The following is a 24,334-nucleotide window of genomic DNA, read 5'->3' as shown; positions in this document are numbered from 1 at the left end:
TCATCTTTCATTGAGAGAAATATTTATACACTTCACCTGAGCACTGAGACTCTGTGAGCAACTGGGGCCACTCTTGGGTTACCTTTCCCTAGAATGAAGGGCTAGTTATCATCATGTCAAGTCTCTGAGTAATATATCCAAACATGAATCTCCTAGGAATCTAGTTTAATTGGATTTACACTGAAGTTATAGTGAGTGTTAGGGATGGGGCACAGTGGAGAGTGGTAATCTCAATCTCTCTTCTACATTTATTGGAAAATAACATCCACAGATAAGATGGCTTCTGGGATTGTCCAGTGCTCTCTGTCCCTACTTCTATTATTGCAAAGTTTAGTCTCCAAAGGAATCCAAAAGAAGTCGAATTAGATTTGTAGGGGAGAGAGAGAAAATTAAAAATTATGCAGCATGTACCAGATACTGCTATTGTTGCTTGACATTCATTACCTCATTTGATTTTCATAACAAACATGTTATCAGCTTTGGACTAGGAGAAAAATCTAGTTATTTTCTGACTCTATAGCCCAGGCTCATTCTATTCTATTATGCTCACAGTTGCCTAGAGTCCATTTCTTTCACTGCCTCCTCCTGGAAAAAGCTGTGTTACCCTAAAATCAAAAATCTGTAGCCAAACTTTTATGTTGGCAGGCAAATGAGACTCCTGGCAGCAAGTTTACTCTTTGATGAAAGCACTTAATACTGATTCCCTGTTAAAATAGTTTGGGGAGGAGGGAGAGAAGGGGGAATGGCAGAAGAAAGTGCTTCTTTATCTCTGCATTCAGTACCTCCCTTGGCTCAAAAAAGAAAACAGAGCAACCAACTCATATAGATGAAAGAAATTAAATTTGATGCCTGAAAATCACTAAGCATAAATTTAGGCTTATATATTGTACTTTGCTACAAACAAACTAGACCTTGTTGACTTCATCATACCTAAATTGCTTTTCCAGGAGTATTTGTCATGGGATTATTTTACTTTATTAACTAGGAATAGACAAAGCAATAAACAAATAAGATATCTACACACTGTGCTTCTATTAATCACTTAATCAACTATCTCCCAACAAATGATCTGATTCTTCTTCCAAACAAGACTTGTCTATCAAAATACTACTTTAAGGACATCAAATCCTTACAAATAAAATCTTAATTCACATCAACAAATTTTATAAGACATCCAAGTTAGAAATCTGTGCAAATAAACTATTAACTGCATGAAAACTTTCCAAAGGATTTTCATAATTTTTTATAGCTTATCTTACATTGAAATTCACATTTTGTCACAAAAGCACTTCAGAGTTCTGTGTTTGCATTGTAAAATGTCTTCTGACACACTGGATGGGGGTAAAGTCAACAATTAGTTACGCTATAAACCAAATAAAATGTGATTAAAATGTGATTATGGGGTGCTGAGGAGCTGCTTGTTACTCAATGGAGAAAATTATTGGCTGGGCACGGTGGCTCACGCCTGTAATTCCAGCACTTTGAGAGGCCGAGGCAGGCAGATCACATGAGTTCAGGAGTTCCAGATCCTGGACAACATGGTGAAACCCCATCTCTACCAAAAATAATAGCCAGGTGTGGTGGCGCGTGCCTGTGGTCCCAGCTACTCGGGAGGCTGAGGAGGGAGAATCGTTTGAACCTTGGAAGCAAAGGTTGCAGTGAGTCCAGATCTCACCACTGCATTCCAGTCTGGGCAACAGAGTAAGACCCTGTCTCAAAAAAAAAAAAAAAGAGAGGAAAAAAAAGAAAAGAAAATTATTTTATTTCTATCTGAGCTTTAGTTTTCTCATTTATGAAAGATAGTATATAACAAAATCATCTCTTAGTACATTTCAGTCTTTAAGTTTCTATCATTTGGTTATTCAGTAATATGATAAACCAAAATATAAAATAATTCCTATCTAATTGTTAGTATGTAATGACATAATGAGACAAAATTATTAACACGGGTTTTCAGAGTAAATAACAATGATAAAATCTACTTCTCTTATTACTACTTTTCTAAATTATTATTTGATAACTAATATGCCTTAATATTAAATTCTCTGAAAAATACAAATATTATTCTGGCCTTTCATATAACTAATTTCACATTAAAACCTTAATTTCTTAAAGAAACATGTTTAGATTTGCCTTTTTTTTTATTCGTACAAATTTATGGGGTACATGTGCAATTCTGTTACATGCATAGGTGCATGTAGCAATCTAATAATGGTCAAGTCAGCGCTTTTAAAAACCTTTACTTATTTACAACTTGTTTTAATTTCTTTGACAAAATGATTTAACAAACGGCATCACAAGATCTAAAAATTTAATTTTAAGTTTTTCTTGCATTTTTAATACCTATAGGTTTTTAATAGTATAAATTGAAGTTCCCCTTGAAGTAAACCACATTCTTCTGGTTTTATTTTAAAATTTCGGATGAAAAGGAATTGTAAGTTTATATTATCCAAAAAAGAAAAAAGAAATGTAGTTTTGAGGTAGCAGATGGGAGGTTTAAAAATAATGCACTCATTTCCAAAAGATGCTATAATAAGCATGTTTCAGCTTTATAATAAAACAACAATAAAAGAAATAGCATACCATGCAAATAAAATTCACATCTTCCTTTATAATAGGGCAAAATTTTTCTATCCCTCTCCTTTCTTTGGGGTCTATGTTTTTTTTCCATGTTTCTAAAATGGTAGTAACTCAACTAAGCAGGGAAGATGGAAAATTATAGAATGTGTAGCATCTCTATATTTCTTACATACCTTGTATCAGATGAAATTAGTTTCTCATAAACCTTGCATCCGACAAAATATTTTTCTGCTATAGTTAGCATAAAATATTTATTTTTATGAGACCCACAGTAAACACCAAGCGCCTAAAATAACAACCATCCTTCCCTAGTAACCATTTTATAGTTATCAACAATGCTGATCATTGTAGACTGTGGATCCTTTTTAATACTAAAAGGATTCAAATTCCATGGCAATACTACTTGTACAGTAAGAATGCTTTCAAATCCTTCAAATGTTTAGTTGTTGCTAGGTCCAATTCTGATACCCTGCCTGATGCAAAATTTACATCAGTGCCTACTAAAAAAGAAACTAAATATAAGGATGTGTTGTCGCAGGGCACGGTGGTTCACGCCTGTAATCCCAGCACTTTGGGAGGCTGAGGCGGGCGGATAGCCTAAGGTCAGGAGTTTGAGACCAGCCTGACCAACATGGAGTAACCCTGTCTCTACTAAAAACACAAAATTACCCAGGTGTGGTGGCACATGCCTGTAATTCCAGCTACTCGGGAGGCTGAGGCAGGAAAATCGCTTGAACCCAGGAGGCGGAGGTTGCAGTGAGCCGAGATCGTGCCATTGCACTCCAGCCTGGGCAACAAGAGCAAAACTCCGTCTCAAAAAAAAAAAAAAAGAAAGGATGTGTTGAAGAACAAAATAAAATGTGGTTTATGTTCTGTAAAAGTAGTTACCAGCATCTACTAACATACAATCTATCTGTAATGTTATTAGGAACTTGTCTTTTAAAGAACCAATATACATATATTCCCTTTATTTCTGTTACTCATAAAGATGTAGGAATTCTATCTAATTTTTACTAAATTAAAATCTAATTTAGATTTTAATATTTTTACTTCTTTTATCTAACAAAGTGTAGGCTGCTTTAGAAGTAAGAGGATAGGCTGGGCGCGGTGGCTCACGCCTGTAATCCCAGCACTTTGGAAGGCCGAGGTGGGCGGATCACAAGGTCAGGAGATCGAGACCATCCTGGCTAACATGGTGAAACCCCGTCTCTATTAAAAATACAAAAAAAAATTAGCTGGGCGTGGTGGTGGGCGCCTGCAGTCCCAGCTACTCGGGAGGCTGAAGCAGGAGAATGGCGTGAACCCGGGAGGTGGAGCTTGCAGTGAGCTGAGATCACGCCACAGCACTCCAGCCTGGGCAACAGAGCAAGACTCCGTCTCAAGAAAAAAAAAAAAGAAGAAGAAGAAGTAAGAGGCTTTCTTTACCTCCATCTTGATTTTCCAACATTTGTGATCTTGGTTCCTAAGATGCTCCTACAAAAAGGTGAAACCTTTTTACGAATATGTACCCCTATATATGCTGCTCAAAAATCTACAGCTTTACCTTGCTCCTTCAGACTCAAGAAAACTTTGAGGTCATCTGGGCAATCCTCTCCTACTGTGGGAATCCCCTCTACAATATTCCTGACAGGTGGCTCACCAGCTTCTGCTTAAAGACTCCAAGCACAGGGTTCTCCCTGCTTCACAAGGTGTCCAATTCCACTCTCATATGTTAGAAAGTTCTTATTTTAAGGAGATATCTACTTCCTACTGCCTCCACCCAGTAATCCAACTTCTGCCTTCTGAAGCCACATGAAATAAACTTAACTCCTCGTCAATAGAATTTTTCTTCAAATAAAGAGATGCAGATATTTTCACAATTCTTCCCATATCCTTTGAGCACTGTGTTTCTTAGACAAGTGCTCAAATTTATCAAAACCCTCTTTAAAATTGGGAGCTAGAAAGACTGCTCAAATACTCTGTAAGATTGAATGATACAGGGACATTATATTTTACTGAATTAGTCCTCATGTAACATTTCCCAGAAGAAAAGCTACTTTTTATTTCTCCCCACCTTTGAGGCCTCTTAAGAAAGGAACAGTTGGGCAGGTTGTGATGGCTCATGACTGTAATCCCAGCACTTTGGGAGGCCAAGGTGGGTGGATCGCTTAGTCCAGGAGTTGGAGATCAGCCTGGTCAATATGGTAAAACACTATCTGTACTGAAAATACAAAAATTAGCCGGCGTGGTGGCATGCACATGTAATCCCAGCTACTTGGGAAGCTGAGGCTGGAGAAATTGCTTGAACCCAGGAGGCAGAGGTTGCAGTGAGCCACGATCATGCCACTGCACTCCAGCCTGGGTGACAGAGCAAAACTCCATCTCAAAAAAAAAAAAAGAAAAGAAAAGAAAAGTTAATGGGGCCCCTGACTAGAAAGAAAGGCCTTCTGTGAGTCCCCTCACTCTGCTAGAAATCTGGTCATCAGGCTCAGAAATCAACAAGATAGACTTCAAGATTAATTGGTTGGAGCCCTGATATATCATGAAGACAAATTAGTACATTATCAAGCATTATTTTTATTGACTAGTGGTCATTTTAATAAACAAAGAATCCATTAATTCCTTCTTATAAGTAGAAGTTAATTTAATATTTTATCACCTTTCTTATTTCCAAAATGTCTAAATCAGTCTTCTCTTATTTATTCTCTTTTTTCCACAATGACAAACTATGTAGTCCACTATAGCAAGCTATCTCTACCATATAGAAGAAATGAAATCTAATCCTTTGGTACCTGGGGAGCTCCTCAGTGAGTCCTTTGCTATCACCATCTTGGATAACTCTCTAATGCTGCTTCCAAAAAAGCAGTGGTTGCTCCCTTTTACAATCCCACCAACAAGGGTTCCAATTTCTCCACATTCTCACCTACACTGGTTATTTTCTGGTGTGTATGTTTTTGGTTTTGTTTTTATTTTAATAGTAGCCATCCTAACAGATATAAGGTAATATTTCGTTTTGGTTTAGTCTCACATTTCTCTGATGCAAAGAGAGAGAGGTTTTGCCTTCAAATCTTCCACCTTTTGTTTCATGTTCTTTCCCATCCCTTATTCTTCCTTCTTCTCTAGCAACATACCTTCTCCCATTCCAACTACTGTGGTCCCTAACACAGAGATCAATGGCACAAATTTACTAGAACATACAGGAACTTGAGGATATATACTACATATCCCTGAGGGAAATCACTGGCCATCTTTAAATCACTGATTTAAAGCCATCAATGGTCACTATTGTCCTTATTAGTCCATGTTTCTTCTCCTCCCCATAATAAACTCAATTCTAGTTAATAAATATGAGCATGCTTATTTTTGTGCTCCTACAGCCTGTTAAAAAAGTCTTTTTTTCCAAGGCCTTTCTCTACCTCCTTGGTCTCAAATCATAACTTTGGCCCTGGTAGCCATGTGACCTGCTGATTTAGATGGTGTTCTCTGCGCTCTTCCTCTAAGAATTTCTAACAAACTAGTCATCAGGTACCACTTTAGCCAAACCTTCATTTTGATCTTCCTATTCAGGATGCCTTTCTCCCAGCTACCTTTATTTCCAGTCTTCTAACACTTAAGGATTTTCTAGTAAGCTGAAAACCTCAGGCTTCAGCTCATCTAAGACTGGGGGATTTTTCCCTCAAATCCCTTTTGAGTCCTTTCTGAACTTTCCATTTTACCACAGTATAATAATTGTATAAGGGCATCCTCCACGCACAACAACTTCTTTATGAAAGTATTGTTTTCTTGCAAATAAGTATACATTACTTTTTCCTTAGAAGCAAATGTGATTTTTTTAAGATGGCGGAAGGCACCAAACCGTAATCTATTACATAGAATCCATGCCCTAAACACTTTGAGGGAAATAAAAATACACAAAATATGGTTCCTGCCCTCAGAGAGTTTATGCTGTATTTGAGATGATGAAGTATATAATATTAATAATTTAAAAAATAACTCTCTCCTCCCGCCGCCCAAGATGCCGAAAGGAAAGAAGGCCAAGGGAAAGAAGGTGGCTCCGGCCCCTGCTGTCGTGAAGAAGCAGGAGGCTAAGAAAGTGGTGGATCCCCTGTTTGAGAAAAGGCCTAAGAATTTTGGCATTGGACAGGACATCCAGCCCAAAAGAGACCTCACCCGCTTTGTGAAATGGCCCCGCTGTATCAGGTTGCAGCGGCAGAGAGCCATCCTCTATAAGCGGCTGAAAGTGCCTCCTGCGATTAACCAGTTCACCCAGGCCCTGGACCGCCAAACAGCTACTCAGCTGCTTAAGCTGGCCCACAAGTACAGACCAGAAACAAAGCAAGAGAAGCAGCAGAGACTGTTGGCCTGGGCCGAGAAGAAAGCTGCTGGCAAAGGGGACGTCCCCATCAAGAGACCACCTGTCCTTCGAGCAGGAGTTAACACCGTCACCACCTTGGTGGAGAACAAGAAAGCTCAGCTGGTGGTGATTGCACACGACGTGGATCCCATCGAGCTGGTTGTCTTCTTGCCTGCCCTGTGTCGTAAAATGGGGGTCCCTTACTGCATTATCAAGGGGAAGGCAAGACTGGGACGTCTAGTCCACAGGAAGACCTGCACCACTGTTGCCTTCACATAGGTGAACTCGAAAGACAAAGGCGCTTTGGCTAAGCTGGTGGAAGCTATCGGGACCAATTACAATGACAGATACGATGAGATCCGCCGTCACTGGGGCGGCAACGTCCTGGGTCCTAAGTCTGTGGCTCGTATCGCCAAGCTCAAAAAGGCAAAGGCTAAAGAACTTGCCACTAAACTGGGTTAAATGTACACTGTTGAGTTTTCTGTACATAAAAATAATTAAAATAATACAAATTTTCCTTCAAAAAAATATATTGGGTAGTACATAATATGTGTCCTCTGTAATGACTCACTAATCATTAATGATCATATAATGATCATACATGGAGGATGTCAGGAGACTGCGGCATTTGAGACAGGCTTTGCCTAACCCATTAAGATTTCAGCTAAGTTCAGAATATGTGTAAATTCACGGAGAACACTCTATGGTCAAAAAGGAGAGGTGCCAGCAAATGCAGGGAGGTGAGATGCTCCAGACATGGTCTGGATATGACAATCCCAGGGTCACACAGAAAGTGCCCCCCTTCCAACTGAACTGCCTACCCATGACAGTGGTGCTACTCATTCTTTACACAGAAGTGGCCACTGATTGGAACAGAGTGGGCCTGACCCAAGGGCAGCTTCTCCATAGCCTGCGTCTTGACCCATGGAGTGGACTTACTCAAAGGACTTTTCCTACTGGGGCAATGGAAATTAGTCCAGACTATCTCCCTCCAGAATTTATAGTAGAGAATGCAGACAGGATTGATGAGAGGGAGAAAGGAAGACAGCAACCCCCTAGGAAGACACCAGAAAACAAAGCCTGGGTCCCAGGTATTTATAATAAACCCCTTTATCTTAAAATTATCTGAGTGAATCTCTTCCTTGCAAACAAAAAAGCCTGATGTAACATATTTTAAGAACAAGTAATACACAAGTCTACCCTGAATAGAGGGTTTATCGAGGGGAGTAGCAGAAGGTAATTTTGAAACAGTTTGAGGTCTTTACATGTGAAGAACTTTGAAGGTCAACTATATATTTTTGTCTTTTTTATCTAATCTATGCTTGAACTTAGCCAAAAGGCTGACAAGTGATGTTTAATCTAATCTTACTTTAATTTTGCCATTGCATATTTAACAAAATTTAAACCAAAACAGTACCTATCAGATTAAATAGAAATAAATAAATTTGCAAGATATATATGTGACTTGAATAGCAGGAAGAAAAATGTTTGATTTGGGCCAAGTGTGAAGGCTCACACCTGTAATCCCAGCACTTTGGGAGGCCAAGGTGGGCAGATCACTTGATGCCAGGAGTTGGAGACCAGCCTGGCCAACATGGCGAATCCCCATCTCTACTAAAGATACAAAAATTAGCCAGGCCTGGAGGCACATGTCTGTAATCCCAGCTACTCGGGAGGCTGAGACATGAGAATCACCTGAACCTGGGAGGTGGCGGCTGCACTGAGCTGAGATCGCGCCACTGCACTCCAGCCTGCGCGACAGTGAGACTCCATCTCAAAAAAAAAAAGCTTGATTTTACTCTTATTTGTCACAGATGACCAAAAGCATTAAAAATTCTGGTGGTGTCTGGGCACAGTGGCTCACACTTGTAATCCCAACACTTTAGGAGGCTGAGGTGGGCAGGAGGTCAGGAGATCAGAACATCCTGGCCAACACGGTGAAACTCTGTCTCTACTAAAAATACAAAAATTAGCTGGGCGTGGTGGTGCACACCTTTAATCCCAGCTACTCGGGAGGCTGAGGCAGGAGAATCACTTAAACCGGAAGGCAGAGGTTGCAGTGAGCCGAGATCACGCCACTGCACTCCAGCCTGGGCGACAAAGCAAGACTCTGTCTCAGAAAAAAAAAAAAAAAAATTCTGGTGGTTAGTTGATATAACAAGCTGATGCTTTCTAAATCTTTTCTTTTTTTCACACACAAAATGATGGAGATCTATACCAACACCTCATATTGCCATATATTTTTACACACAGTGAAGGATGAATTTTGTTTTTTTTTTTTTTATTTTTTTTTTCATCAAACTTGTCAGCAGGAAGTAGAAGGATGGATTTTGTACACCAAAATGTTTTGGTCAACATTATAAAAAGTTTATAGGATATCTCAAAATAGGCTGTGCGTGGTGGCTCATGCCTGTAATCCCAGCAATTTAGGAGGCTGAGGTGGCCGGATCACTTGAGGCCAGGAGTTTGAGACTAACCTGGCCAACATGGCAAAACCCCATCTCTACAAAAAAATACAAAAATTCACCAGGCATGGTGGCGCGTGCCTGTAATCCCAGCTACTCGGGAGGCTGAGGCATGAGAATCACTGGAATCCAGAAAGCGGAGGCTGCAGTGAGCCAAGATCACACTGCTGCACTCCAGCCTGGGCAACAAAGCAAGGGATTGTCTCAAAAAAATCAAAATAAAAAGCAACACCAGTCTGGCATAGTGGCTCACACCTAATCCCAGCACTTTGTGGGGCTGAGGCAGGAGGATTGCTGGAGCTCAGAAGTTCAAGGTTACAGTGAGCTATGATCGCACCCACTACACTTCAGCCTGGGCAACAGAGCAAGATCCTGTCTCTTAAAAAAACAAAAAGTCTGGGCACGGTGGCTCATGCTTGTAATCCAGCACTTTGGGAGGCCGAGGTGGGTGGATCACAAGGTCAGGAGTTCGAGGCTAGCCTGACCAACATGGTGAAACCCCGTCTATGTTAAAAATACAGAAATTAGCTGGGTGTGGTGGCGGGCGTCTGTCATCCAGCTACTTGAGAGGCTGTGGCAGGAGAATCACTTGAACCCAGGAGGCAGAGGTTGCAGTGAGCCGAGATCATGCTACTGCACTCCAGCCTGGGCGACAGAGCAAGACTCTGTCTCAAAAAAAAAAAAAAGGAAAATAAATAAATAAACAAAAAGAAAGAAAGAAAAAGCCACTACTGCCAAGAGCTTCACCCATTCATTGAGGGTCATTGGAAGGGTTGTTAATAATCCAAACTGAGGCACACATATTGAGGATCAAGGGGAGGTAGCAAAAGAAGCACCAAGAGTAAGCAGTGAAAAAGGTTAAATATTCCCACCAACAACCCAGATGTACAAACTCTTCCATCATTTGCATTCACAGCCTGCAAGCTCACAGAACCTTCTAAATGGATTTTCTCTAGAGCAAGCAGCTGTTTCACCAAAGCTGCATTAAAGTGACTTGCTATAATATATTATAATTTTAAAGACTCCCTCTGTTCCCATACTTCTGGTATTTTCCTCTTGTTTTATTTTATTGGCCACAGCATCAAACTGAGTAAACATTTTCCAGCTCAACCACAAAGTACTGTTGGCTTCGTCTATCAACACTTATAATCGCTCTTAAGAGGAAATATATTTTTCTGTAAGACCAAATGAGAATCTTTCACGAGAATTAGTGTGCACCACTTGGAAAATTTTCAGAAAGGATAAAATAAAATCCAATCAAATCTGTTCATAAAGCAAAATAAGATGATTAGCTCTGCATTTTTATCCATTAAATTAAAAGTGTAGGGCCAGAAACGGTGGCTCATGCCTCTAATCCCAGCACTTGGAGAGGCTAAGGTGGGCAGATTGCTTGAGCCCAAGAGTTTAAGACCAGCCTGGGCAGGGCGCAGTGGCTCACGTTTGTAATCCCAGCACTTTGGGAGGCCGAGGCGGGCGGATCATGAGGTCAGGAGACCGAGACCATCCTGGCTAACATGGTGAAACCCCGTCTCTACTACAAATACAAAAAATTAGCCGGGCGTGGTGGCAGGCGCCTGTAGGAGGCTGAGGCAGGAGAACGGCGTGAACTTGGGAGGCGGAGCTTGCAGTGAGCCGAGATCGCGCCACTGCACTCCAGCCTGGCGACAGAGCGAGACTCTGTCTGAAAAAAAAAAAATTAGTCAGGGTGGTGGCACGTGCCTGTAGTCCCAATTTCTTGGAAGGCTGAGGTGGGAGGATCGATTAAGGCTGGGAGATCGAGGCTGTGGTGAGCCATGATCGCACCACTGTACTGCAAGCGAGACCTGGTCTCAAACAAAAAAGCATATTAACTGCCATTGTTTATAGGAGTTTATGCTTTTAACATATTCATTTAAGTATGCCATATGTATTTGTAGAAGCGTTGCTTATCACAAGAAAAGACTGGAAACAACCAAAATGTCCAACAGTAGGTAGAGTTTACTCATACCGTGAATGGATACTAAGCAGGTAGTTTAGCTTTAGTTCATGTATTTTCACTATTGTATAGTATGCCAGAGTATGAGTATACCACAATACATTTTAAAAATATATCAACATAAGCCAGGCGCGGTGGCTCACGCCTGTAATCCCAACACTTTGGGAGGCTGAGGCGGGCGGATCACGAGGTCAGGAGATCGAGACCATCCTGGTTAACATGGTGAAACCTCATCTCTACTAAAAATACAAAAAATTAGCTGGGCGTGGGGTGGTGGGCGTGGTGGTGGGGGCCAGCTACTCGGGAGGCTGAGGCAGGAGAATGGCGTGGACCCGGGAAGTGGAGCTTGCAGTGAGCCGATCGCACCACTGCATTCCAACCTGGGTGACAGAGCGAGACTCTGTCTCAAAAAATAAATAAATAAATAAATAAATAAATAAAATAAAAATATATCAACATAATAGATTTCATAACGTAAGTTGAAGACAAAAAGCAAATCACCAAAATGCCAATAGTATGCTATCAAGAAATGTAAAAACATGAGAAACAATTATATTTATTGTTAGGTATACATTCATATGAAGTACAAGTTCAAAGAAATGCATGGGAATGATGAGAGTTGTTACCTGGAGAGTTAATGGAGGATACACTTGGAAAGGGATATTGGGTTAAACCGCATGACACTGCCAATGTTTATGCATTTATGACATACAAAAACACCAATCTCATGTTCCAACCCAACATATAAGTAGTGTTCCATTATGTTAAATAGGTTTTATTTCTTAAGCTAAGAGGTGAATACACATGTGTTCACATGAATGCATGTGGCTCCACAAACTAACTCTGTGACCCTAGAAAAGCTATTTAGGCCAGGCGAGGTGGCTCATGCCTGTAATCCCGACACTTTGGGAGGCCAATGTGGGGGGAATCACGAGGTCGGGAGCTCAAGACCAGCCTGGCCAACATAGTGAAACCCCGTCTCTACTAAAAATACAAAAATTAGCCAGGCATGGTGGCGCACACCTGTAGTCCCAGCTACTCGGGAGACTGAAGCAAGAGAATCACTTGAACCTGGGAGGTGAAGGTTGTGGTGAGGCAAGATCGAGCCACTGCACTCCAGCCTGCGCAACAGAGTGAGACTCCATCTCAAAAAGAAAAAAGAAAAGAAAAGCTATTTATTCTGGCTTTTTGTTCTTTTTTTTTTTTGAGATGGAGTCTCACTCTTGTCACCCAGGCTGGAGTGCAGTGGTACAATCTCAGCTCACTGCAACCTCCACCTCCCAGATTCAAGAGATCCTCTTGCCTCAGCCTCCTGAGTAGCTGGGATTACAGGCACCTGCCACCATGCCCAGCTAATTTTTGTATTTTTGGTAGAGGCAGGGGTTTCACCATGTTGGCCAGACTGGTCTCAAACTCCTGACCTCAGGTGATCTGCCCATCTCGGCCTCCCAAAGTGCTGGGATTACAGGTGTGAGCCACCGAGCCCAGCCTTTAATCTGGTTTCTTCACCTGTAGCATGGAGATAAAAATAATATATATCTCACAGGGGTATACTAAGGATCAAATAAGTTAATATATGTAAAGGGCTTAAAGAGTGCCTGGCACATAGGTAAGCACTATTTGACTCCATTACTATTGTTTGTATAGCTGTTTGTATAGTTGGAAAATATTTTATGAAAATATGTTTCAATTTCTTATGGAAAAAGGTAAATAGAAACAAAAGTAGAGACAATAGTATAATGAGATATAAACAAAAGTAGAGAGAATAGTATAATGACTCAAATCATTTTGCCTTCACAATTAGCAAATCATGGCCAGTGTTTCACTTCTATTCCCATCCCCTTTCCAGAAACACATATGAGATTATTTTGAAAAAAATCCTAGATTTTATCAGTAAGCATTTCAATATATATCTTAAAATATAAGGTCTTCTAAAAACTTAACCCAGGCTAGGCGCGGTGGCTCACGCCTGTAATTCCAGCACTTTGGGAGGCTGAGACTGGCGGATCACGAGGTCAGGAGTTTGAGACTAGCCTGGCCAATATGGTGAAACCCTGTCTCTACTAAAAATACAAAAACTAGCCGGGCGTGGTGGCACGCACCTGTTGTCCCAGCTACTCGGGAGGTGGAGGCAGGAGAACCACTTGAACCCTGGAGGTAGAGGTTGCAGTGAGCCAAGATCGCGCCACTGCACTACAGCCTGAGCAACAGAGTGAGATTCTGTCTCAAAAAAAAAAACAACCCAAATACTGTTATCACACTTTAAAAATTAACAATTTCTTAATATTATCAAAAATAGTCACTGTTAAAATTTGTTGCTTGTGTCATAAATACTTATAAGTAAACTCTATGTTGCAATATTTATAAGTAGACAGCTTGATGAATTTTTATAAAATGAACATACTTATGTAATAAGCACCTGGAAAAAAATAGAGTCTGTGTGTTTTTTATGATTTTTAAAAATCAGGATGCAAATAAGGCCATGCTTTACAATTGATTGACAATCTCTTTCACAGTATTAATAATTAATATTAAAATAATGAAGAATATGAGCTTATTTCTGTTTTTTAGACAATTTGTTTTTTTTTTTTTCTTTCTGAAAGAATATATAAAACACGATTAGTTACCATTGACAGTGGAAATGGAAGTCAGAAATTCAATAAGGAAAGTTTACTTTTCAGCTGGGTGTGGTGGCTCATGCCTATAATCCCAGCACTTTGGGAGGCCAAGGTAGGCAGGTCACCTGAGGTCTGGAGTTCACGACCAGCCTGGCCAACATGGTGAAACCCCGTCTCTACTAAAAATACAAAAATTATCTAGGTGTGGTGGCAGGCAGAGATCCCTTGAGCCTAGGAGTTTGAGAGTTTGAGACCAGCCTAGGCAACATGGTGAAACCCCTTCCCTATGAAAAATTATCCAGGCATGGTGATGTGCACCTGCAGTCCCAGCTACTTGGTGGGCTGAGACACAATAATCACTTGAGCACAGGAGGTGGAGGCTGCGGTGAGCTGTGATCACACCACTGCACTCCAGCCTGAGTGATGAGAGTAAGACCTTATCTCAAAAAATAATAATATTTTTTAAAAAAGAAAATACTATCAAAGATTAAAAACGGGTTCAACTTATGGTCATTAAAGTATAACAAAGAGTTATATAATTGATACGGTTATGCTTTGTGTCCTCACCCAAATCTTATCTTGAATTGTAATCCTGATAATCCCCACATGTCAAGGTAGAGACCTGGTGGGAGATGATTGGATCATGGGGGCAGTGTCCCTCATGCTGTTCTCATGATAGTGACTGAGTTCTCACGAGATCGGATGGTTTTATGCATGTCTAAAATTTCCTCCTTCACACACTTGCTCTCTCTCCCCTTCCGCCATGATTGTAAGTTTCCTGATGCCTCCCCAGCCATTTGGAACTGTGAGTCAATTAAATCTCTTTCCTTTATAAATTACTCAGTCTCAGGTAGTATGTTTATAGCAGTGTGAGAATAGACTAATCCAATAATTATATGCTATTGTTCTATATATGAATCATATTATACATTAAATTATTATACTATACAGTTACCTATATTCTACAGCTAACTCAACATATATTAGAATTCACTTGTTTCTTTCATAATTATAATTGTTTTCTACCATAATCATTGTGTCTTTGTTACTTAGGTTTCCAGCCTTTGGTCTAACTGAAACAAAAGCGTCTTACTGGTGTGCCAGCAATAGAATTTAAAAATCTTTAGACTGCGATATTGTAGTTTTGCAGACCTTAATGGCATTGCCCTTGACTGGAGATGCAGAAGCAAATTCATTTCCTGTCAGCCTTGCTGAGGATAATGGGCTTTCCCAGTGCTGCAGAGTTTTCACTGACTTCTTTTTTTTTTTTGAGACAGTCTCACTCTGTCACCCAGGCTAGAGTGCAGTAGCGCAATCTTAGCTCACTGCAACTCAGCCCCCCAAGTAACTGGGACTACAAGCACGCACCACCAGCCTGGCTAATTTTTGTATTTTTAGTAGAGACAGGGTTTCACCATGTTTCCCAAGCTGGTCTTGAACTCCTGACTTCAGATGATCCGCCCACCTCGGCCTCCCAAAGTGCTAGGATTACAGGTGTGAACCACCACATCTGGCTCACTGGCTTCTATTGACAGTGCAGTGGAGGGGGCTCTGAGCACAATGCCATCTTCTGGCAGAGTTCCTGGAAAAAGGAAATAATGATGCCCTGCAAGAAACCCCTTGTTTCTGGAAACCAGAATGTCAGGCTCTATCATAAAGGTTTCATTTTCCTCCTACTTTAGGATATGTTCAGGTGAAGGCAAGAAGACAATTGAACAGTCCTGAAATTAAAACGTGTGTGAATGCGTCCATAAAACATTTAGAGTACTCCACATTCCAGAACTTTGAGGAAAGTGCTAAATCCAGTTATAATATCTGAGGAGTCCTCTCATACATTTGTATAATTGAGATCATTGTGTAAGTAAATAAGAAGAAAATGAGAAATCTATGTACTTCTTTGTCAATAAGAATAAAGTGGCCTTTTTTTTTTTTTTTTTTTTAGAGACGGAGTCTCGCTCTGTTGCCCAGGCTGGAGTGCAGTGGCGCGATCTTGGCTCACTGCAAGCTCCGTCTCCCGGGTTCACGCCATTATCCTGCCTCAGCCTCCCAAGTAACTGGGACTACAGGCACCCATCACCACACCTGGCTAATTTTTTCTATTTTTCAGTAGAGACGGGGTTTCGCCGTGTTAGCCAGGATGGTCTCGATCTCCTGACCTTGTGATCCGCCCGCCTCGGCCTCCCAAAGTGCTGGGATTACAGGCGTAAGCCACTGCGCCCAGCCAAAGTGGCTTTTTTTTAAAAAGCAGAATTATCCAAAAAATTACTTATCCCACATATATATTATAGGATGTACATTAAAAAATATAGCAGGACTTCACCAAGAGAGTGGCTCGGCACTCCCAGAAAACAGCACTAACAAATAAGGGTTGCAGGATCACTCAAACTGAATGATGACATATTTAAAAGTTGCTTTTGCACCAACCTAATAGTAAACTTGCACAGGGACAAACTTCAATTCCTGACCACTTTGGTACAAATTAGATTTCCCTGGAGGTCCAATGTGATGTGAAGAATAGGTAGTTTAAGCTAGCTCAGCACGTCAGAAATCAGTGGAAAGCACTAGTACTGCCTATAAATGATGATGTTGAGAAGTCAGAAGTTATTACACATTCGATTTCCCCCAGACAAAAAAATTCAACAAACAAAGTAGTTGCAGCCAATGGTGTACTGGGTGGTTATCTAACAGCCACTCCCACATTCCACATTCCCCTAAACACAAACACGAATAATCTAGGTAACAATCCTATTGCAGGCTGGCGCCCCTTGTCAGCGATTGGTTCAAATTGACACCATTATTACAAGGGTAAGCAAGTCACAGATATCAACCTACCTGCTTCAGAGCAGCGAGAGATGACAAACTCTTTAAGGAGAAGGACTGTGCATTCTTCTATCCCAGTCTCCCCAACCCTTAGCTACACATAGATTTCATTGTATCCTCCACAGATGTTTGTTCAAATGATAGTTAATTGGAAGTCACATTTCAGGGCCAGGTGCGGTGGTTCACGCCTATAATCCCAGCATTTTGGGAGGCCAAGGCAGGGGGATCATTTGAGGTTAGGGGTTCAAGACCAGCCTGGACAACTTGGTGAAACAAGCTACAAAAAGTAGCCGGGCGTGGTGACGCATGCCTGTAATTCCAGCTACTCGGGAGGCTGAGGCAGGAGAATCGGTTGAACCTGGGAGACGGAGGTTGCCGTGAGCCGAGATTGTGCCACTGCACTCCAGCCTGGGTGACAGAGCGAGACCCTGTCTCAAAAAAAGATTATAGATGTGTTTTTTTAAAACTACTTTGAATATTTTTCAGTATCTTTATTAGCAGGGCTTTTTAAAAATTTACATGCGGGGCACTGTGGCTCACGCCTGTAATCCCAGCACTTTGGGAGGCCAAGGCGGGCGGATCATGAGGTCAGGAGATCGAGACCATCCTGGCCAACACGGTGAAATCCCGTCTCTACTAAAACAAATACAAAAAATTAGCCAGGCGTGGTGGCGGGCGTCTGTAGTCCCAGCTATTCGGGAGGCTGAGGCAGGAGAATGGCATGAACCCAGGAGGCGGAGCTTGCAGTGAGCCGAGATCGCGCCACTGCACTCCAACCTGGGCGACAGAGCGAGACTCTGTCTCAAAAAAATAAATAAATAAATAAATAAATAAATATGTACTTGTTGAGCCAGTTCCCGCTGTGTGATTTTGCACATGTAAGCCTTACATATGTATATTGCCCATCAGCTGTAGCTCACCCTTCCAAACAAAACTGTGTATGGAAACAATTTAACTAAATTAAGAAGAATACATTATGCCAACATTCACTGAGTTATTTGCGTTACTAATATTATTTTATTTTTCTCATAGTTTGAAAAATTAAAATCCTTTCAATTTTTAGAAACAACTCATAGGATATCAGTTTGGTTTGACTTTTTTGTTTCAGGGATGAGTAAAAGCTGCTCAGTTAATGAGAGGGCTGTATGAAATGGGTGACTCTCAAACGAAAGCCATTCAGGGACTAAACAGAGAGGGATTCCTAGAAAGACCAAATATATGGGATTCACAGCATTCTCTCTTTCCCTAGTTTTCTTCTGAAACTTCCTAACTGTGTCCCTGATAGGTGCCTACTTAATGTGCAAATACATGTGCATAATGTACATATTTAATGTGCAACTATTTTTATCACAATGTGATGAAAACTCTAAGACAAATCTGTAAGTATTGAAGAGTGGTGGAATATGCCACCCCAAAATATGCCAATTTGGCACAAGGGTTATTTTCAGCTAAAGACACTTAAAAAACAGCAAGTGCAAGAAAGGTTCTGACCTTTCCTTTTTCTTCCTAAAAACAGGAAATAAAATTCCCATATGGAAGATGTGCTCCCTACTCCAGAAGGAAAGTAACATTTTTACCAAAGAGATGGGGAATTAAGGCTGAGAAAAATCTGTACAAACCTTGTCAAACTCACTCTTTCCTTCCTAGTTACTTTTCCACCATGAATTGTCCTAGCTCAAGCCTTTTTGTCTCGTCGCATTTTCAGAATTTACTGCTCTTTGTCCAATTCAGTAAATAAGCATTTGACTCTGCTTCTTTCAGTATTCACTTCTATATGAGAATTCTCATGTCATGTAAAGCTTATATTAAATAAATTTGTATGTTTTTCTCTTGCTAGTCTTTTGTTACAGGGGCCCCAGCTGGGAACTTAGGAGGGTAGAAGGGAAAGGATGTTTTTCTTCCCTTACAGTATCCCTCAGTACTTCCTCTTCCTTCACTTCCTTCTTAACCAGAACACTCCCCCAAATCCTACCCTTAGTTCTCTTCTCTCACTACATGTTCCCTAGGCTGGTGCTTCTCAAAACGTAGTCGTTAGACCAATGGCATCAGCACCACCCGGGAACTTGTTAGAGCTGCAAATTATTGAGCCCTAACCAGACTGAATCAGAAACTCCAAGGGTGGCCAGGCTGCAACATGTTTTAACAAGCCCTCCAGGAGATTCTTACACATGCGGAAGTATGGAAAACCACAGCCTTCATGCAATCCCATCCACCTCCAAGACGTCAGTCCTTATAGACCTACAACTACTCAAACCTATATACCTGGCTCTGACCAATTTTGTGAGCTTCAGACCTAATTTCTCATGTCTGCTAGGTCTCCCTATATGAAAACTCCCAGTGTAACTCAAACTTAAAGTGATATACTTCCATCTTCCTACAAAACTCCCTGAGCAACCTCTACCCTACAACCTGCTCATTTTCCTACCTTCCCTTCTCAGTTAACGATACCCAACACTCACCCGGTCTATTAGCCTAGAAATCTTAAAATCTTAGAATTTTTTTTTCTTTTGTGTGTGTGTGTGTGCGTGTGTGTGTGTGTGATGGAGCCTAGCTCTGTCACCCAGGCTGGAGTGCGGCGGCCCGATCTCAGCTCACTGCAACCTCCACCTCCTGGGTTCAAGCTATTCTCCTGTCTCAGCCTCCCAAGTATCTGGGATTATAGGCATGTGCCACCACACCCAGCTAATTTTTGTATTTTTAGTAGAGGCAGGGTTTCACCATGTTGGCCAGGCTGGTCTCGAACTTCCGACCTCAAGTAATCCACCTGCCTCGGCCTCCAAAAGTGCTGGGATTACAGGCATAAGCCACTGCCTTTGGTGAAATCTTAGGAATTATCCATTTTAATTGTCTTTCTCTCTTACTGGCCCCTCTGGTCATCAAGTTCTGATTCTACCTTAGGAACATCTCTTTATGCCCTATTCTCTTTTTTCTTTCACTGTCTATACTGCAGATTATCAGTAACTGGCCTCTCCACCTCCAGTTGATCCAAACACAAAAGCATCCATCACACTCCTGCTGTACAAAACCCAAGAGAAAGGGGGAAACTGGTGGAGAGACTGTGTTGAATATCAGCACAAATTTCAGTCGAGTCTTTAAAAATTATTTTCCAGAGGCCTGATTCTCTGTGAACCTGTTGCCCACAAGTATTATTTTTCAAAGCATCAGTCTTGTCCCGTTAAATCTCTTCTCAAAAACGTTCAAAATTTCCCATTGTCTATAAACAGTTCCAAATCTTTAACAGGACAGTAAGTTTTTAAGCCCCTGCCTCCTGCCATGATGTGGTAGTCTCACACTTTGACTCACACTGTTCCTTGGACTGGACTTGGCCTCCCGTATCCACCCTTCTTTCTTTACCATTTCACTTGTTATCCTTTAAAGACAATTCAAATGCTGCCTGCCCACCAGAACTCATGAATTAGTCCTCTTTCTGCTGCCCATGGCAATGTCTTAAACCTCTATGAGAGCTTCATTTCTTCCAGGCTTACGGTAGTTAGTCACTTAGTTAGTTAGCTATTTATTTTTGAGACGGAGTCTCGCTCTGTCGCCCAGACTGGAGGTGCAGCGGTGCAATATCAGCTCACTGCAAGCTCTGCCACGCGGGTTCACGCCATTCTCCTGCCTCAGCCTCCCGAGTAGGTGGGACTACAGGCACCTGCCACCACACCTGCCTAATTTTTTGTATTTTTAGTAGAGACTGGGTTTCACCGTGTTAGCCAGGATGGTCTCGATCTCCTGACCTCGTGATCCACCCACCTTGGACTCCCAAAGTGCTAGGATTACAGGCGTGAGCCACCGTGCCCGGCGGTAGTTAGTTATTTGTATCTTACAATACGTGGACAGAAGATCCTTCCTTAAGGGCATGACTGGCCAGATGCGGTGGCTCACGCCTGTAATCCTAGCACTTTGGGAGGCCGAGACGGGCGGATCACGAGGTCAGGAGATCGAGACCATCTTGGCTAACACGGTGAAACCCCGTTTCTACTAAAAATACAAAAAATTAGCCGGGCATGTTGGCGGGCGCCTGTAGTCCCAGCTACTCGGGAGGCTGAGGAAGGAGAATGGCGCGAACCTGGGAGGCGGAGCTTGCAGTGAGCTGAGATCATGCCACTGCACTCCAACCTGGGGGACACAACGAGACTCCGTCTCAAAAAAAATAAATAAATAAATAAAATAAAATAAAATAAAGGGCATGACTATGGCTGTGATTGACTTTTGTCTCTTACACCACTTACCACAGAAAAGATTTATGGCTGGGCGCAGTGGCTCAAGCTTGTAATCCCAGCACTTTGGGAGGGCTCAAGCCTGTAATCCTAGTACTTTGGGAGGCCGAGGCAGGCAGATCACAAGGTCAGGAGTTCAAGACCAGTCTGTCCAACATAGTCAAACCCCATCTCTACTAAAAATACAAAAATTAGCTGGGTGTGGTGGTGGGCACCTGTAGTCCCAGCTACTTGGGAGGCTGAGGCAGGAGAATCACTTGAACCTGGGAGGCAGAGGTTGCAGTGAGCCGAGATCTTGCCACTGCACTCCAGCCTGGGCGATACAGCAAGACTCAGTATCAAAAAAATAAATTAATGAAAATAAAATAAAATAAAATTTACTTAGGCGGATAAAGATTTACTGGATGGACACTGATGGAATGGAAATACATATTGTATCTGTTACCACATAAAGGCTGGGCTAATGAAGCCTAACTGTCTTGGCACAAGTTGAATGCATGAATGTGTCTCTCTATTTCCTCAGAGCAGCATCTCTCAAATCTGGCTAACCATGATAATTTATTGGGGAGATTTTCCCCAAAAAAGTGGATTCCCAAATTGTTACCTAGGTAAAAACACAGAAAAGTAGTAATAATCTTTTAGGAAAGAGTCTAGGGGTAGGTGGGAAGAGAGAAGTTTTTACTTTTTACTTTGTTTTATATCTTCAATGCTATGTGAATTTTCCAAACCTATGAGTGTTTTTGGCTTTTTTATGTCAATATGAGTTATCTCGATAAAGGAAACATGGGCCAATTTTGTGTTCTTGTTTATATTTTTCTGTGTTTTTTAAACTAATAATAAGACAGGGTCTTACTCCATCATCCAGGCTGGAGTTCAGCAGCATGATCACGGCTCACCACAGCCTCAACTTCCTGGGCTCAGGTGATCCTCCCACCTCAGCCACCTCAGTAGCTGGAACTATAGGCATCCACCACCACGCCTGGCTAATTTTTGCATTTTTTTAGAGATGGGGTTTTGCCATGTTGCCCAGGCTGGTCTTGAACCCCCGGGGATCAAGTGATCTGCCCACCTCGACCTCCCAAAGTTTTGGGATTTCAGGTATGAGCCACCGCACCCCACCATACTTTAAAACTTAATAAAACTAAATTAAAATACAGATCCTAAGCCCTCATCCTGGAGGTTCTCAGTTGGTACGTATGCAATAGGAATCTGTATGTCTTTTCAAAGCTTCCACATAATTCTTGTACAGCCTCAGAACACATGCTCCCCAGTACCATCACCTCCTACCCCTTAAGTGGAGGTGAAAGGATGGAGCACCTCATTAATTTACAAACGTAGCAGAAGAAGAAAGCAACAGCTAATAAGATGGACTTGAAGGCATAACCTGCTTACAAAACCCATCCTGCCGAGGGTACCAAAGGGACTCAACAGCAAGGGCCTCAACACTCCCCTCTTGAACACACACTTTTTCTCCTAGGTAATGCTATGCTAGTTAATAAGGCTGTTTGCCCTTAGTACCTTCTTTTCCCTTCAGACTATTTCTTGATATTCATTTAAGCCAGATTTCAGGAGGGTAATCCAGGTGTGGGTTTTTTTTGCATGTGTCCCAGGTGAGTCTCCAGTGAGGAATGGCTGAGTTGGGGCTCACAGGGTTCAGGATACGCTACTCCAAAATAAGGCACTGATATGATTTGGCTGTGTTCCCACCCAAATCTCATCTTGAGTTGTAGTTCCCATAGTTCCCACATGTTGTGAGAGGGACCCAGTGGAAGATAATTGAATCATGAGGGCGATTTCTCCCATACTGTTCTCATAGTAGTGAATAAGTCTCACGAGATCTGATGGTTTTATAAAGGGAAACTTCTTTCACTTAGTCCTCATTCTCTCTTGTCTGCCACCATATAAGACACACCTTTTGCCTTCCACCATGATTGTGAGGCCTCCCCAGCCATGAGGAACTGTGATGTGAGTCCATTAAACTTCTTTTTCTTTATAAGTTACCCAGTCTCAGGTATGTCTTTATCAGCAGCGTGAAAATGGACTAATATATGCACCTTGGCACATTGAATATCTGAGGCTGAAGGACTCTGAGAAGCAGCATGTGCGAGAAAGATTTTCTGACCTTCTCCTGAAGCAGCTCATAAAAGCCCCATCTGAAAGATGCCCACTCTGTACCCAGAGGAAAGGGGCTCCCTTATCTCTGAAGACACAGGACACCAAGAGGATTCTGAACAAACAAGACTTGTTAAGTTTCCCCAGCTTATTCCCATTAGTTCATGCCCTTTTGTCCTCCTATTATATTTTTCCATGACCTCTTCATCAAGTTCTGCATAAAAATGTTCAGTTCTAATTATTTCTTTTGGTCTTCATTTCCTTATGAACGCTTCCTGTCACAAAAACTTATACTAAATAAATGTGGCCGGGTGTGGTGGCTCACGCCTGTAATCCCAGCACTTTAGGAGGCTGAGGCAGGCAGATCACATGAGATCAGGGGTTCGAGACCAGCCTGACCAACATGGAGAAACCCCATCTCTACTAAAAATATTTTTAAAGAAAATAGCCAAGTGTGGTGGCGCATGCCTGTAATCCCAGCTACTAGGGAGTCTGAGGCAGCAGATTCACTTGAACCCGGGAGGCGAAGGTCATGGTAAGCCAAGATCGCACCATTGCACTACAGCCTGGGCAACAAGAGTGAAACTCCGTCTCGAAAAAAATAATAATAAATAAATGAACGTGTATGCTTTTCTTTTGTTAATCTGTCTTTTGTTACAGGGGCCCCAGCCACAAACTGAAAATGGAAGAAGGAAGAGACATTTTTTCTGCCCCACAGTGCTCCCTGCATTGTCACTACTTCCTAGCAGAATCCCCTGTTCTTCACACCCAAGGTCGAGTTATGGAGGTCTTTGCCACTGAGGAGTTAGGACTGTATTCATAAATAAGGTAGTTTTCAAAGTGCAGTCACAAGACTATCAGCATCAGTGTATCAGTGTGGGGCTGGAAAGTAAGAAATGCAGTTCTTGGCCCCCACCCTCAGTCTACCTAATCATAAAATCTAGGGATGGCCCTCAGAAATCTGTTTTAATGAGCCTGCCAGATGATTATAATGCACTTTTTTTTTTTTTTTTTTTTTTTTGAGAGAGAGAGAGAGTCTTGCTCTGTCACCCAGGCTGGAGTACAGTGGCATAATCTCAGCTCACTGCAACATCTGCCTCCCAAGTTCAAGCAATTCTCTTGCTTCAGCCTCCCAAGTAGCTGGGATTACAGGCACATGCCAGTATGCTCCGATAATTTTTGTATTTTTAGTAGAGACAGGATTTCACCAT

The 24,334-nt window shown here is 41.8% G+C and overlaps 1 protein-coding gene and 1 pseudogene across 1 annotated transcript in view; one reads left to right on the top strand and one right to left on the bottom strand.

The window, feature by feature from the left end:
* The window catches only part of ANK2 (ankyrin 2), a 683,465-nt gene that overhangs the window by 586,357 nt on the left and 72,774 nt on the right, over window positions 1-24,334 (bottom strand). The gene's annotated exons all lie outside the window — the stretch shown is intronic.
* Window positions 6,536-7,441, top strand: LOC100433734 (large ribosomal subunit protein eL8-like; annotated as a pseudogene).

This window comes from Pongo abelii, chromosome 3 (assembly GCF_028885655.2).
Source record: "Pongo abelii isolate AG06213 chromosome 3, NHGRI_mPonAbe1-v2.0_pri, whole genome shotgun sequence".
Lineage (NCBI taxonomy): Eukaryota > Metazoa > Chordata > Mammalia > Primates > Hominidae > Pongo > Pongo abelii.
Note: the sequence above shows the minus strand (reverse complement) of the source record. Positions and strands in the feature narration are given on the sequence as shown.